Source organism: Poeciliopsis prolifica, unplaced genomic scaffold (assembly GCF_027474105.1).
Source record: "Poeciliopsis prolifica strain line A6 unplaced genomic scaffold, Auburn_PproV2 SCAFFOLD044, whole genome shotgun sequence".
Taxonomy (NCBI): Eukaryota; Metazoa; Chordata; class Actinopteri; order Cyprinodontiformes; family Poeciliidae; genus Poeciliopsis; species Poeciliopsis prolifica.
This window is the reverse complement of record NW_026562419.1, coordinates 4171403-4188938: the sequence shown is the minus strand read 5'-3', so window position 1 is coordinate 4188938 and position 17536 is coordinate 4171403. Positions and strand designations below refer to the sequence as shown.

General features: G+C 47.0%; 2 pseudogenes; both read right to left on the bottom strand.

Annotated features, from left to right (window-relative positions):
- Window positions 1–658: 658 nt before the first annotated feature.
- Window positions 659–9705, bottom strand: LOC129376528 (sodium/hydrogen exchanger 9B2-like; annotated as a pseudogene).
- A 691-nt stretch (window positions 9706–10396) lies between these two features.
- Window positions 10397–15942, bottom strand: LOC129376436 (zinc finger HIT domain-containing protein 1-like; annotated as a pseudogene).
- Between the last annotated feature and the right edge of the window lie 1594 nt (window positions 15943–17536).

Genomic DNA, 17536 nt, shown 5'->3' with positions numbered 1-17536 from the left:
TGATGGAGGTGAAGCAGCTCCTCTCCCTGCAGAGCCGGGTTCAGGTCCAGATTGGGTTCAGCTGCAGAACCAGAACCAGGTCAGGGTCAGCAGGTCAGAGCAGACGGGTTCTGAGCGGTTCTGTGGTTTCTGAAACTGTCGCTGTGGAAAATCTGAGTTAACAGCAAAAACAGGAAACTGAGACGAGAGGCTGGAGGTCCGACGGTTCCGTTCGGTTCTGATGCTTACAGAGTAATGAAGGATGTGATGAGCTGCAGGAGACGGTCCGGTCCAAACCGCAGCCCGACCCGGTTCTGTAGGCTGCAGAACTTCATGGGTACCAACCTGATGATCTGGTCTGGATTCAGTGGAAGGATGAAGAATCTGACTCCATTTGACCTCTGACCTCGACTCTTCCTGAGGACACACGACCTCCGACCTGACCCCGACCCGACCCGACCCCACAGAGTTGTCAGAGCATCGTTTCTGTTTGGTTATGAATATTAAGTTATAATCTGATTTAATCATTAAACAGATCAGATTACAGATGTTGCACTGTAAAAAATAACTGGTCAGATTAGATTAAATTCAGTTTTTATTGCTGCAGCATCAGAAGGTCCAGTTCTGGTTACAAAAGCAGAAACTTTGGTTTCTAACAGAAACACACAGAACCTCAGGAGGAGCCGGTTCTGGTGGAACCGGGCCCGGTGCAGGATGAGGGACAGAACTGCAGGTCCGAACATCTGGACCAACCTGAGTTATGTTGGTGAAATCAAGTTACATTAAAATCAGATTTATTTTGAAGGAAACGTTTCAACCAGTCCAGACTCCTGCCTGGGTTTCTGAACATGGAACCAGTTTGACCCGGTTCTGAACTCTCTGAAGGTGTTTTAAATGAGGAGCTGTTGGTCTGGTGGACGGAGCGGTTCTGACCCAGAATCGGTTCCTGTAGATGTCTTCAGCTTCAGCCTCATCCTGACCGCAGAGCGACTCCACTTCCTGTAGTTCCCGCCACAATAAAACACCAAATGTTTCCTCTGTGTAATAAAGTTTGTTTCTATCCTCAGCAGAAATAATAAAGTTAAAAACATCCAATAATAATCACTAAATGTGATCAAAGAATTAGTGACTTTTCACTGACGCAGAATAAACCTTCATATAAAACAACAATCAAGCAGAAGAAAACATCCAGGAAATGAAGAAGCTTCTTTTCATTTTCAGCCATTTTGTTTCTGTTTTTTCTAACATGTCAAAACTTCATGTTCATGAACCAGTTGGGTTTGTCCCGCTGGGAGAACTGGGCTGGTTCTGATTGGGTCAGAACCATCACACTTTGCTCTCAGTGATCACGTGACTCTTCCTCAGCAGGTGGGTCGGGGATGGTGGGCGGGGCTTCTGTCTCCGTCTCACCTGCTGGTTCAGAGAAAACAAGATTCACTGGTTGATTCAGAGGAACTGATGGTCAGAGGTCAGAGGTCAGGACCCTGCAAACAGCATGCAGAGGTTGGCACTGCTAGCTAAAAGGTTAGCTATGCTAACACTAAAGTGCTAATCATAAATTAGTTCAGCTAACGTTAAAGCAGTATATTAACATGTTGTTTGACACATGCTAACGCTAAGCTGAGCTGACCTTTGACCTGTCGGGCAAGGAGGCGCGGCCCGGCCAGTCCAATCCCCAGCGCCCCGATGGGAGCCGTGATCAGGATAGCTAGCACCTAGCGTTAGCACGTCCAGACCAAACTTGATCAAAGTCTCATCACCTTCGTCCCGCGCCAAGTCCAACGCCTTGGAGCCGATCGCCGCCTGGAGGACAGAGGGACGGTTAGTCCGGGAGTTCTGGTGACCAGACTGGTTCTGATGGTTCTGGTGGATCAGACTGGTTCTCAGTTTTTTGGGGTCAAGAGGTCAAGGTCACTCCAGCTGGTCCAGATGTTCCCACTTTCAGGTTCATCATCAACACATCATGAAAATATGTTGAAATATTTATCATGAAAAATATGTCTGATATTTTTCTGTCTGCAGTAAAAGTTTCTCAGTCGATCAGTTTGATCAATAGATTGGTTGATTGATCTGAATCTGATCTGGTTTCTCTCCAACAATAAAATGTATTTTATTGTGATTTTCTAATATTTAAATCTTCTGGTTTGTTGGGCTGCAATAACTGTTTTATGATGACATGACAGGAGGTACATGAGGACATAAAACCCCAGCAGAGCCTCGGCCCAGAGGTCAGAGGTCAATGACCTGATCAGACGCCATCAGACCTGCACGGTGGCTTTAGGCATCCAGGCCACAGCGATGAAAAGCTTCTCCTTCAGGGTGAAACCTCCGAAATGGACCAGCAGGAAGGTGACGACCAGACGGACCAGCAGACCAATCAGGATGCAGGCCACGCCAGCCCTGACAGGAAACAGGAAGTGAGGCAACGCTGGGCGGAGCAGAAACACACGGCCGCCGTAACCTGAGCGTTCTTACCCACAGTGCCGGGGTTGAGGGACGTGACGGAGATCTCGGCTCCAATCAGACCAAACAGGAGCGGCTGGAAAACGTCCCAGCAGCGTCCGACCATGGCCGCCACAGGCGCCTGCACACAGTCACATTCACCATCAGCCACCCGAAAGATGGCTGATTGGGTGGAGGAGCAACCAGCTGATGGGGACACTGGGAAGGTCTGAACTTCCTCCTTCACTTCCTCCTCCATCCTCCAGGAGGCAGAGATACGTGACCTTTAGCTCCAGGGGTTGAAGATCACAACAAGGTCACATCAGGAGTCAGAGGAAGGAACCGCTAACTACAGAGCTAGCTGCTCTAACCCTACAGCACTAGCCATGAACATTAGCTACACCAATGCTAAAGCGCTATAGCAATACAGCATGTAGCAGTAGCTAATGCTAAAGCGCTATAGCAATACAGCATGTAGCAGTAGCTAATGCTAAAGCTCTATAGCAACACAGCATTTAGCAGTAGCTAATACTTAAGCACTATAGCAACATAGCATTTAGCAGTTGCTAAAGCTAAAGCTCTATAGCAACCCAGTATTTAGCAGTAGCTAATGCAAAATTGCCATAGTAACCCAGTATTTAGCAGTAGCCAATGCTAAAGCGCTATAGAAATACAGCATGAAGCAGTAGCTAATGCTAAAGCTCTATAGCAACACAGCATTTAGCAGTAGCCAATACTTAAGCACTATAGCAACATAGCATTTAGCAGTAGCTAAAGCTAAAGCTCTATAGCAACACAGCATTTAGCAGTAGATAATGCAAAATCGCCATAGTAACCCATTATTTAGCAGTAGCCAATGCTAAAGCTCTATAGCAACACAGCATGTAGCAGTAGCTAATGCTAAAGCTCTATAGCAACACAGCATTTAGCAGTAGCTAATGCAAAATCATCATAATAACCCAGTATTTAGCAGTAGCTAATGCTAAAGCGCTATAGCAATACAGCATGTAGCAGTAGCTAATGCTAAAGCTCTATAGCAACACAGCATAATAATAATAATAATAATAATAATAATAATAATAATAATAATAATAATAATAATCCATTTTAACACTCGTCCCATTGGGCTGCAGGCTCAATGGGATCTTAGCAGTAGCTAAAGCACTATAGCAACACAGCATTTAGCAGTAGCTAATGCTAAAGCTCTATAGCAACACAGCATTTAGCAGTAGCTAAAGCACTATAGCAACACAGCATTTAGCAGTAGCCATTTAGCAGTAGCTACTGCTAAAGTGCTATAGCAACACAGCATGTAGCAATAGCTAATGCTGAGGTGCTATAGCAAAAGAGCATTTAGCTGTAGCTAATAAAGTGTTATAGCAACCCACATTTATCAGTAGCTAATGCTAAAGTGCTATAGCAACGCAGCATTTAGCAGTGGCTAATGCTAAAGCGCTATAGCAACACAGCATTTAGCAGTAGCTAATGCTAAAGCTCTATAGCAACACAGAATTTAGCAGTAGCTAATACTTAAGCACTATAGCAACACAGAATGTAGCAGTAGCTAATGCTAAAGCTCTATAGCAACCTAGGCAGTAGCTAATGCTAAAGCTCTATAGCAACACAGCATTTAGCAGTAGCTAAAGCACTATAGCAACACAGCATTTAGCAGTAGCTAATGCTAAAGCTCTATAGCAACACAGCATTTAGCAGTAGCTAAAGCACTATAGCAACACAACATTTAGCAGTAGCTAATGCTAAATCGCTATAGCAACTCAGCATTTAGCAGTAGCCATTTAGCAGTAGCTAATGCTAAAGTGCTATAGCAACACAGCATGTAGCAATAGCTAATGGTAAGGTGCTATAGCAAAAAAGCATTTAGCAGTAGCTAATGCTAAAACTCTATAGCAACACAGCATTTAGCAGTAGCTAAAGCACTATAGCAACACAGCATTTAGCAGTAGCCATTTAGCAGTAGCTAATGCTAAAGTGCTATAGCAACACAGCATTTAGCAGTAGCTAATGCTAAAGCCCTATAGCAACACAGCATTTAGCAGTAGCTAAAGCACTATAGCAACACAGCATTTAGCAGTAGCCATTTAGCAGTAGCTAATGCTAAAGTGCTATAGCAACACAGCATGTAGCAATAGCTAATGCTGAGGTGCTATAGCAAAAGAGCATTTAGCAGTAGCTAATGCTAAAGTGCTATAGCAACCCAGCATTTAGCAGTAGCTAATGCTAAGTGCTATAGCAACACAGCATTTAGCAGTAGCTAATGCTAAAGCCCTATAGCAACCCAGTATTTAGCAGTAGCTAATGCAATATTGCCATAGTAACCCAGTATTTAGCAGTAGCTAATGCTAAAGCACTATAGCAATACAGCATGTAGCAGTAGCTAATGCTAAAGTGCTATAGCAACACAGCATTTAGCAGTAGCTAATGCTAAAGCTCTATAGCAACACAGCATTTAGCAGTAGCTAAAGCACTATAGCAACACAGCATTTAGCAGTAGCCATTTAGCAGTAGCTAATGCTAAAGTGCTATAGCAACAGAGCATGTAGCAATAGCTAATGCTGAGGTGCTATAGCAAAAGAGCATTTAGCAGTAGCTAATGCTAAAGTGCTATAGCAACACAGCATTTAGCAGTAGCTAATACTTAAGCACTATAGCAACACAGAATGTAGCAGTAGCTAATGCTAAAGCTCTATAGCAACCCAGTATTTAGCAGTAGCTAATGCAAAATTGCCATAGTAACCCAGTATTTAGCAGTAGCTAATGCTAAAGCACTATAGCAATACAGCATGTAGCAGTAGCTAATGCTAAAGCTCTATAGCAACACAGCATTTAGGAGTAGCTAAAGCACTATAGCAACACAGCATTTAGCAGTAGCTAATGCTAAAGCTCTATAGCAACACAGCATTTAGCATTAGCTAAAGCACTATAGCAACACAGCATTTAGCAGTAGCTAATGCTAAAGCTCTATAGCAACACAGCATTTAGCAGTAGCTAAAGCACTATAGCAACACAACATTTAGCAGTAGCTAATGCTAAAGTGCTATAGCAACACAGCATGTAGCAATAGCTAATGGTAAGGTGCTATAGCAAAAAAGCATTTAGCAGTAGCTAAAGCGCTATAGCAACACAGCATTTAGCAGTAGCTAATGCTAAAGCGCTATAGCAACACAGCATTTAGCAGTAGCTAATGCTAAAGCTCTATAGCAACACAGAATTTAGCAGTAGCTAATACTTAAGCACTATAGCAACACAGAATGTAGCAGTAGCTAATGCTAAAGCTCTATAACAACACAGCATTCAGTAGTAGCTAATGCTAAGGAGCTATAGGAACACAGCATGTAGCAGTAGCTAATGCTAAAGCGCTATAGCAGTCCGGCATTTAGCAGTAGCTAATGCTAAAGCACTATAGCAACCTGGCATTTAGCAGTAGCTAATGCTAAAGCGCTACAGCAACACAGCATGTAGCAGTAGCTAATGCTAAATGCTAACTTCCACCACATTGGAATCCCAATGACTCAACATGTTGCAACACAGAACATGGCGTCCCGTAACGTCTGAGGCTGCAGCAGAGCCAAACATCTGGATGTTCGTCACCTTGTCCGTCTTCCAGCTCAGAGCAGCCAGGAAGGACAGAACCAGCGTACAGAGGCCGCCGGCGCCGGCGAAGCCAACAACATGGCTGAAGAAGATGGAGAAGACAGAGAGTCCCACCAGCAGCGTCCTGCGCAGCACCAGGTCCTCCTGCAGAGGCACCAACAGCTTCACACCTGGGTCTCATCACAGTCTGTGACGGCTTGTTTCTGAGGACCGACCTGGTCGCTGCTGGGGAAGAGGCACAGGAACAGACCCAGGATCAGTCCGGCGGCGACTCCACCCACCACCTCCAGCACACCTTTGAGGATGTTCATCCAGGTGGAACCTGGACAACAGACAGGGTCAGAACGCAGCAGAACGCAGCAGAACCCCACAGGAAACCGGGTCTGACCCGTGGAGAAGGCGATTCCCAGGCAGGTGGAGAACCCAGTGATGGCCAGAATGACATCAAAACTCCCAGCAGCCATCAGGAGCGTCGGGATCCCCTGCAGAGACAGACGGCAGATCTCAGCATCGCATCGTTAACCTGCATCGTTAACCTGCTGGCCTCAGGTCTGGTTCCACTTCATCCCTTTATGCTCCAGAACCCTCAGGTAGATTCTGAGGATGTGTCTGTCTGTGGGGTCAGAGGTCATCACTGGACCGCAGTGTTTACCTGCTGCAGGCGGGTCCAGGGAGAAGCAGAAGGTTCCTGGTGTGGATCAAACTAAGAGCTTGTCAAGGTTCTGGATCATTTCATGACTAAAGTTCTGCTGATTGCAGAAGCTTCAGGTTCTGGGAAAATGAGCCAGAAGAAGTTTTACAATGTAATGATGTTACCTTCTCCACTCCGTATCCTTCCCTCTGCAGCAGCAGCATGGAAGGAAAGACGACCGCCGGAGAAACTGCAGCCAGAACGAAGCTGCAGAAACACAGAGACTCAGAGCTGCAGCTCACAGTGTGTGTGTGTGTGTGTGTGTCTCTGTGTGTGTGTGTGTGTTTCTGTCTCTGTGTGTGTGTCTCTGTGTGTGTGTGTCTCTCTGTGTGTGTGTGTCTCTCTGTGTGTGTGTCTCTGTGTGTCTCTCTGTCTCTGTGTGTGTGTGTCTCTGTGTGTGTCTCTCTGTGTGTGTGTGTCTCTCTGTGTGTGTGTCTCTGTGTGTGTGTGTGTCTCTGTCTCTGTGTGTGTGTGTCTCTGTGTGTGTGTCTCTCTGTGTGTGTGTGTCTCTCTGTGTGTGTGTGTCTCTGTGTGTCTCTCTGTCTCTGTGTGTGTGTCTCTGTGTGTGTCTCTCTCTGTGTGTGTGTCTCTCTGTGTGTGTGTGTCTCTGTGTGTGTGTCTCTCTGTGTGTGTGTCTCTGTGAGTGTGTGTGTTACCCCAGGATGAAGCCCCAGGCCCAGGGCAGGCGCAGCAGGAAGTGAGAAACCACAGTAACGACGCAGGCCTCCAGCACGCAGGGCCCCACCGCCACGCGCACACACACCGCTTTGAGGCGGCGCAGCGCCTGCAGGGACACACACACTGACAGCTGAGGGCGAACCGGGCTGAACGCGGACGGGCGCGGCGGTTCTGATGGCGGTACCGAGGGGTCGAGGCCCAGGCCGGCTCGGGTCAGGATGACGGCCAGCGCCACGTTCCTCAGAGCCGCAGACCAGTGGGGGTGGATGGAGACGGCGGCGCCGACGTAGGGCACGTTACGCAGCAGCAGGCCGGCCAGCAGCATCCCTGCAGACACACACGGTCAGGTCGGTGCCGCCGGGTCCAGGAGGGAGCGGTCAGGGTCGGGACCGGTCAGGGTCGGGACCGGAGAGCGGCGGCTTCACCCAGCAGTGGAGGGAGGGGAGGCAGCGTCGGCAGCTGGATCAGACCCAACAGTTTCCCTCCCAGGACGGAGCAGATGAACAGGATGACGATCCCAAACAGGTTCCCTCCAGGAAGACACTCCTGGCCCGTTATGGACCAGACGGTTCCGAACAGCAGAACCAGCAGGAACGCTGCGCACATGATGAGCAGATTCATGTTTACATGACCACAGATTAACAACAACAAGAGCCTCATTTATAACTTTATATATGATTCTAATACCTGCAACAGGAAACAAGATGAATCATTAATCTCATTTAAATGAACTATGCATGAAAATCATCAGATTATATGGATTAAAAGTCCAATAAATGAAACGTAACAACATTTAATCCACAACCAGAACTCAGATAAAAATAAAACCTTATTTTTCTCTTTTCAGTTTAATTCAAACCATAAAAACACCAAAAGGTCAAACAGAAGATTCATTAGCAGGATTTTATTAAACCAGAGAATCATCAAAACCTCAAGAACTTTTTAATTCAACTTAAATAATTATTTTAAAAGAACAGATTCAAACAGAGGGAATCATTAAATCAGGACAAACTGCATCATTTCTCATGACTTTCATTCCTTCATGAGGTTCAAAGTTTCTTCAGTGGTGAAAATGGAAAATGAGGCTTTGCTGGTTTTTGTCTACAACAGTAAAATAATTCATTTAGTTTCTGTCAGCAGCTCAAACTGAGAAACATTTATCAGTTCGTCTGTCAGGAAATGAAACAACAGGAAGTAAAACTCGTTAAGAAGGAAGAGTTAAAGTTTGATCCACATTTTAATGAGTGTAGGAGCCATTGTTGTCACCACCAGAGGGCGTATTGTTTTGTTTTCTGAGTGTGAGGGGGATGGGTTTTAAGGTCGATTGTAATGGTGTTCAGGTGTTGACCTTTGGGAAGAGGACACAGTTTGTTTACTGTGTTCGGTTTGAGGGTTAGAAACGAACTTTTATGTATGTAAATGGAAAGTATAATAAAAGACTTTCATACTATAGAGGATCAGTATTCTGACACTTTTCATCACGTAAAACGAACTACACCAGAGGCAACCACTAGTAGCCCTAAAGTACAGGATTTTGGACGCTACAATGAGTTTTATTACTGGATGATAAATGATCATGATTTTTACTTAATGATCATTTAGTATCAGGTTTGATCAATTAACTTTAACTTAAAAACTCTTAAACCTGAAACTAGAAAATATTTTAAATATAGAAAATAAAAGATAAAAACCAATAAACTGGAATAAAAACAGAAACCATAAATAAATGGATCATGAATTTCTGATCAGAATGATTTTAATTGATCAGCTGATTATTGATTATTGTGATGTCGTGGCTCTTACAGCCGATCGGTGCTGATCAGTGCGGCTGGCAGCTGTTTTACTGTGCAGGTGTTTTTACCTTTAGTGAGCAGCAGGTTGAGGAGGCCGCTCGGTCGCGGACATCGATCCTTCACTCTGAGACAGCAGGACGAAGACGAGCCCAACGTCCCCATCTGAGGACACAGAGGGACAGACAGGCTGACGTCCCACTCCGGTCTGACTCGGGTCGGGACTCGGTCAGGACCGTCCTCGGGTCGGGACCCGGTCCTGGTATCAATACTACACATGAAAATAACGTCTAGCGATGATTTATATGGAAAAAGCAGAAACTCCTGGATCTTTATTCTGATCTGATTAGAATAAATTCTGGTTTTATGGATCATCTGAACTTTTCTGAACCAAAGGAGTCCAGACGTCCCGCCTGTCTGTCTCACCTCGTCCTCCTCCGTCCTCCTGCGGGGCAGAACGCTGATCTCTCTGTCCTCCTGGTGACCCGCAGCGTTACTCTGGACACACCCACACACACACACACACCTGTGTGTGTGTGTGTGTGTGAGAGTGTGTGTGTGTGAGAGTGTGTGTGTGAGTGTGTGTGTGTGTGTGTGTGAGTGTGTGTGTGTGAGAGTGTGTGTGTGAGTGTGTGCAGAGTGTGTGTGTGAGTGTGTGTGTGTGAGAGTGTGTGTGTGTGTGAGTGTGTGTGTGTCTCTGTGTGTGTGTGTGTGTGTGTGTCTCTGTGTGTGTGTGTGTGTGTGTGTGTGTGTGTGCAGGTAAAGCATCAGGCGAATCTAAAGTCCACTGTAATGATTGACGGTGTTTATGGTGCGGTTGCCATGGTGACCAGGACAGGTGGACTTTGAGGACGCCGTGGAGACGTAAACACCTCAGGAGCTCTGAGCCCGGGAGCTGACCTCTGACTGGCTGCAGGTTAAAGGTCAGAGGTCAGCCAGTAGCTGCTGCTGCAGCGCTAACAGGAAGTGCAACTTTAGAGACAGGACATTTTATTTGAAAGGTCAGAAATCAACAACATTTATTTCAGTTTCAGAACAAAATGAAATGAAAACATCCAGGAGATCCGGGTCGGTTCTGGTTCTGGTTCCCGCCAACTGGAACGAGCTCAGGTGACCTCCTGTGGAACCTCAGGGTTCTGGTGGTTCTGGTTCTGCAGTGAAGGCAGAGACGGGTCAGAACCAACTGGGTCGTCCAGGTTCTGGAGCGTCCTGACCCAGAGAGCCATGGAGCAGCGTCTCCGACCAGCAGCAGCAGTCCAACATGTCCTGCGGTCCGGTCCAAAGCGTCCATCTGGTCCAATTCGGTCCGAAGCGTCTTCAGAGCGTCCACTTCAGACACCTGCAGAGACGGTGGACAGGTGAGCAGGATAGAGGACACCAGGTGTCCCTCTCTGCAGCGCCCCCTACCTGGTCTCCCTGTGTGTGAGCAGACACCTGGTGCTGCAGTAGCGCCCCCGCAGGTGGTGCAGGTGTAGTGGGACGGGAAGCCGCAGACGCAGCAGAAGAGACGGGCGGCAAAGAGGAGGGCGGGGCCGCCGCTGACAGGTAGTTAGGCTCCGCCCTCTCCGACAGGTTCTGCCAATCAGAGAGCAGCATGAAACCATCAGCCAATCAGAGAGCAGCATGAAACCATCAGCTAATCAAGAGCAGCATGAAACCATCAGCCAATCAGAGAGCAGCATGAAGCCATCAGCCAATCAGAGAGCAGCTACCTCCTCCTCCAGCAGGGTGGTGAAGTTCTTCCTGAAGCGCTGCTTGAAGTGATCGCCCCTCGTCTTCCTCCTCTTCTTCTCTGAGGACAAAGAGACACTGAGATGAACGGACAGGAGGACAGACAGGAGGACAGAGTCCATCAGGAGGTCAGAGTCCATCAGGAGGTCAGAGTCCATCAGGAGGTCAGAGTCCATCAGGAGGACAGAGTCCATCAGGAGGTCAGAGTCCATAAGGAGGTCAGAGTCCATAAGGAGGTCAGAGTCCATCAGGAGGACAGAGTCCATCAGGAGGTCAGAGTCCATCAGGAGGACAGAGTCCATCAGGAGGTCAGAGTCCATCAGGAGGTCAGAGTCCATCAGGAGGACAGAGTCCATCAGGAGGTCAGAGTCCATAAGGAGGTCAGAGTCCATAAGGAGGTCAGAGTCCATCAGGAGGACAGAGTCCATCAGGAGGTCAGAGTCCATCAGGAGGACAGAGTCCATCAGGAGGACAGAGTCCATCAGGAGGTCAGAGTCCATAAGGAGGTCAGAGTCCATCAGGAGGACAGAGCGTCCATCAGGAGGTCAGAGTCCATAAGGAGGTCAGAGTCCATCAGGAGGACAGAGCGTCCATCAGGAGGTCAGAGCGTCCATCAGGAGGACAGAGTCCATCAGGAGGACAGAGCGTCCATCAGGAGGTCAGAGCGTCCATCAGGAGGTCAGAGTCCATAAGGAGGTCAGAGTCCATCAGGAGGACAGAGCGTCCATCAGGAGGTCAGAGTCCATAAGGAGGTCAGAGTCCATCAGGAGGACAGAGCGTCCATCAGGAGGTCAGAGTCCATCAGGAGGACAGAGCGTCCATCAGGAGGTCAGAGCGTCCATCAGGAGGACAGAGTCCATCAGGAGGACAGAGCGTCCATCAGGAGGTCAGAGCGTCCATCAGGAGGTCAGAGTCCATCAGGAGGACAGAGTCCATCAGGAGGACAGAGTCCATCAGGAGGTCAGAGTCCATCAGGAGGTCAGAGTCCATAAGGAGGTCAGAGTCCATCAGGAGGACAGAGTCCATCAGGAGGTCAGAGTCCATAAGGAGGTCAGAGTCCATCAGGAGGTCAGTGTCCATCAGGAGGACAGAGCATCCATAAGGAGGTCAGTGTCCATCAGGAGGACAGAGCATCCATAAGGAGGTCAGAGTCCATCAGGAGGTCAGAGTCCATCAGGAGGTCAGAGTCCATCAGGAGGACAGAGCATCCATAAGGAGGTCAGAGTCCATCAGGAGGACAGAGTCCATCAGGAGGTCAGAGTCCATCAGGAGGTCAGAGTCCATCAGGAGGTCAGAGTCCATCAGGAGGTCAGAGTCCATCAGGAGGACAGAGCGTCCATAAGGAGGTCAGTGTCCATCAGGAGGACAGAGCATCCATAAGGAGGTCAGAGTCCATCAGGAGGACAGAGCGTCCATAAGGAGGTCAGAGTCCATCAGGAGGACAGAGTCCATCAGGAGGTCAGAGTCCATCAGGAGGACAGAGCGTCCATAAGGAGGTCAGAGTCCATCAGGAGGACAGAGTCCATCAGGAGGTCAGAGTCCATCAGGAGGACAGAGTCCATCAGGAGGACAGAGTCCATCAGGAGGATAGAGCGTCCATCAGGAGGACAGAGCGTCCATCAGGAGGTCAGAGTCCATCAGGAGGTCAGAGTCCATCAGGAGGACAGAGCGTCCATCAGGAGGTCAGAGTCCATCAGGAGGTCAGAGTCCATCAGGAGGACAGAGCATCCATCAGGAGGACAGAGTCCATCAGGAGGTCAGAGTCCATCAGGAGGTCAGAGTCCATCAGGAGGTCAGAGTCCATCAGGTGGAGACTCACCTGGCTCTTCTGTCTCACTGAAGGCTGGGAGTCGGGCCGTGGGACCAGGGGGGGGCAGGGAGGTCAAGGGGTCATCCTGGAGATGGAGACAGGAAGAGAGAGTGAGGAAGAGCATCATCATTATCACTGAGACCTGATCTGACCTTTGACCCCTCAGTTTGTCCTGATGCCAGCTGATGATGATGTCACTGATAGGATCCTAGTCGTTACATCAATGACTGACCGGTTATTGTCCGGAACCATTGAGATCCACCAGAACCCCTGCTGGGCCCAGTCCAGAACCAACCTGGAAGTTGTCTTTCTCCAGAGGTTGTAAGAATATAAATCCACCTACATATCCAGAAGACATTAACACAATGACCTCGTCACAAAAGACCACAGAAGAAAACAGAAGATGATACGAATGCGACACAAAAACAGCTAACACTGGATGCTAGCTTAGCTCAGAACGACCCGGGGAGTTAGCTGCTAATGCTAACAGAGCTCCGAGAAGAGTCTGGAACTGCGCAACGAGATATTTTAGAGTCTCAAACCCGGATGGAGGCGTCAATTGGAGAAATAAAAAAGAGAATAGACACACTGGAGGAGCGACTGAACACAGCGGGAGAGAGAGTGAGTCACACAGAGGACCGAGGCCTACAACAGGAAAGGGTGCTAGCGTTCTTACTCAAGAGAGACGCCAGATTAAGCGCTAAATTGGATGATCTAGAGCACAGGATGCGCAGGAACAGTATAAGAATGTACGGGATAAAGGAAGATTCTGAAGGGAAAGAGATGATCCCGTTTGTTACAGATCTTTTAAAATCAGCGCTGAAGCTGCCTGAAGACACGGAGATTTGCATCGAGGGAGCTCACAGAGCTGCAGGCCAGAAGCCGAAACCGACATCACCACCGAGATCCATAATAGTTCGCTTTTTGGATTTCAACGTTAAACAGATGATACTGCAGCGTGCGTGGAAGCAGCGAGACGTGGAGTTTCGGGGGAACAGAGTTTACTTTGACCAGGACTACTCCACTGAAGTGCAGAGAAAAAGAAAACAAGTGCGTGAAGTGATTAAAAAACTGAAGGAGCGCAACATCAAGGCACAATCACCATACCCGGCTCAACTTAGACTGTTTCTGGATGTCAAGACCTTCTCCTCTCTACTGGAGGCCCAACCCACTCTGAAGGAACTCGGGATCCCGGTGGAGGTGGATGAGCGGGACGTCCTGCAGAGAGAGCTGCTACGCAGCCATTGGCAGACCCAGGGCCGATCCGAGTCAGGACATCAGGGCCATACTGAACTTAGCGGATCAGCACAAGCAGGGATGAGATGGTAATGCTCACATGGCTCTGCCCCAATTTAACAGATAGTTTAATCAAAGGTGGATCATCTAAGACAGGGGTGGGCAATTATTTTTACCATGGGGCCACATGAGAGACAGAAAATGTTGTGGACCAAAAGGCTGAACTCAATCCTGCATAATATTAATTGTATTTCTTTATAAAAAGCAGTAAATAGCATTGTTTTGACAAGCTAGTAAGAGTAGATGTTATAGTTAAGCAATGAAAAACTGAGGTTGCCTTACAAAAAAAAGTAATTTATTCAGTCAAATTAACCAAATCAATGGTAAACAAAATGTGAACATTTTATACAATTTGTGACTCATATTAGTGAACATTTTGAGTCACATTCACTCCAAAACACATTTGAGTTTTATATACTGTTGGAAAGAGGTTCTTAACAGACTAAAGACACCACCAAACAAGATAGATCATATTGAACTGATTGAGAAAAGGGCTTCCAAAGAAAGTGTTCCAGTTCACTGCTAGTTGGTGCCTTTACATGCTTACATGTCTTTGTAGTCTAACCACTTTATTCGGTATTTCCTAAGTTCTTTTTTTGTTCAGTGAGAGAAATCTAGTCTCTGCTGGGCTTTAGCGAGTGCATCAAAGTCAGCTTGAATGTCTGAGGTGGCGATGCGAAGCACGGCTGACAGATGCTCATCAGTGAGAGAGGATCTGTGCCTGGATTTTGTAAAGTTCATCCTTGAAAATGTTTGTTCACATATGTAGGTAGAGCCAAAGAGAACCAACATCTTCTGAGCATGTCTCCTAATGTTTGGAAAGTTCCCCTCCTTGAGAGAAGAGTAGAAATCAAGCAGAGATCCTGACTTAAAGTGCTCTGCCAGTATTGCATCAGACTGCAGGTCAATGAGTTCCAGCTGAACATCACTGGGTACATTATCCACACTGCAGGTAAATGCAGAAGAAACCATGTGCATTTCATCCTCAATTTTTCTGAGATCCTCAAATCGCCTTGAAAACTCACTGTGCAACGCTCCTAACATAGATGAGTACCTGCGAAGGCAATCAGCTGATGGTGTGACTTCTTTCAGGGTTTGCATGTGAGTGAGTGTTGCTCTCCAGTTGGCTTGAAAGAAACTGCATCTTTCTCATAAAAGCCTTCACCAGGCTGTGCATTTCATCAACAAAAAGGGCCTTGCCTTGTGCACAAAATATTTGTAAAAATATTTACGTATTTTTACATAAATACGTAAATATTTACGTACATAAATTATTTACGTATTTATGTACGTAAATAAAAACTTCAAAATAAAAGCAAAGCAGCTTTAGTCCATTCACGAGGTGAAATTAGAAAATATGTTTATTTTATGTTCATTCATCAGTGCAGTCACCCAGTCCTCGTCTGAGAGCTCTGGGATGTCTTTACCTTTCTTCTCACAAAACTCTCCAATCTCTGCTTTCAGATCCCACACTGTTTTTAGCACTTTGCCCAGGCTGGTAGCCTCATGCTCCTCCAAAGTGACAAACTGTCTGTGACTCAATGCCCGTGCCCTGATGAAGTTTACAATTTTAGTAACAACATCAATAACATGGTTAATTTTCAGCACTGGTTTGCACAACACATGTTGGTGTATAATACAATGCAAAAATACCAATTTTTGATCTGCATCGATTTCCGTCACTTTATCTTGAATACGTTTCAAAAGTCCGACATTTTTGCCCATAAGATTTGGACAACCGTCCGTTGTGACACCTGCCAGTCTGTCCCATTTCAGTCCCAGTGTGTCCATGCACGCATGGACCTCCGGGAACAGATTGCTCCCGGTTGTCGCTCCTCTCATCGACCGCATTGCTGCCAGCTCCTCCGTAATCTTGAAGTCCGACGTTATCCCACGGATAAATATGAGTGACTGTGCTGTGTCGCGGACATCACAGCTCTTGTCCAAAGCCAAGGAGAAAAAGTCCAAACTTGCCACTTCGCGTTGCAGCTGGAGCTCCAGATTCCCCGCAATGTCCTCGATCCTTCCTGTCACGGTTCGCCTGGACAGCGGGATTTGCTCAAATGCTTCTTTTTGTTGAGGGCATATTAGTGCTGCAGAGTCCACCAAGCTCCCCCTCCGAGAACGGCTTACTGTTTTTAGCGATTTTGTGGGACCAAAGCTGGTCTTGGTTGCTGCATCCCTGGATGTGTGAAGCTCGGTAAAAACGCCTTGCTGCTTTTGTAGCTTAGCTAGCAAAGCTTCCGATGCCCGCGCCCTTTCAGCATCGTTCAAGTTTCTGTAGTTCTCCGCGTGTTTCGTCTCGTAATGCCGATTCAAATTGTAGTCCTTAAACACGGCGACCTGCTCCCCGCAAACTAAACACACACCTTTACCTCTGACTTCCGTAAATAAATACTTAGCTTTCCAATTTCTGTTGAAACTCTGCGTTCGGCCTTTAGCCTTCTGTTTTTAGCAGGAGCAGACATTTCTCAGGGCTAAAGGAGTGCGGTGACCTGCTTGTGACAACGATCCAATCATGCATGCGTCCTGATGCGTCATTATGTACGTAAATAAAAACTTCAAAATAAAAGCAAAGCAGCTTTAGTCCATTCACGAGGTGAAATTAGAAAATATGTTTATTTTGAAATTTCCAATTAACCTTAGACAGGATGTATGTGGCCCGCGGGCCATACAATGCCCAGGTCTGCATTAGAAGGTTCTGAACCTGTCAGAACATCCTGTCTGAATCGGGTCCAGACAGGATGTGTTGGTGGTGGTTCTGCTCATTCTAACTCTGATGACTCAGCAGTAAACAGGTTGTTTCTGAGGCCGGTTCTGTTGGACTCACCGTGGCAGGAAACCGTCTGGCAGCAGCTGAAGCTCAGAGATAAATCTGTGGAAACACGAGAAGCCGCAACAGGTTACCCTGAAACCTCCCTGAAATGTTCCTGAAACCTCCCTGAAATGTTCCTGAAACCTCCCTGAAATGTTCCTGAAATGTTCCTGAAAACTTCCTGAAATGTTCCTGAAACCTCCCTGAAATGTTCCTGAAATGTTCCTGAAATGTTCCTGAAACCTCCCTGAAATGTTCCTGAAATGTTCCTGAAATGTTCCTGAAAACTTCCTGAAATGTTCCTGAAACCTCCCTGAAATGTTCCTGAAATGTTCCTGAAATGTTCCTGAAAACTTCCTGAAATGTTCCTGAAACCTCCCTGAAATGTTCCTGAAAACTTCCTGAAATGTTCCTGAAACCTCCCTGAAATGTTCCTGAAACCTCCCTGAAATGTTCCTGAAAACTTCCTGAAATGTTCCTGAAACCTCCCTGAAATGTTCCTGAAATGTTCCTGAAATGTTCCTGAAAACTTCCTGAAATGTTCCTGAAACCTCCCTGAAATGTTCCTGAAATGTTCCTGAAATGTTCCTGAAACCTCCCTGAAATGTTCCTGAAAACTTCCTGAAATGTTCCTGAAACCTCCCTGAAATGTTCCTGAAATGTTCCTGAAATGTTCCTGAAATGTTCCTGAA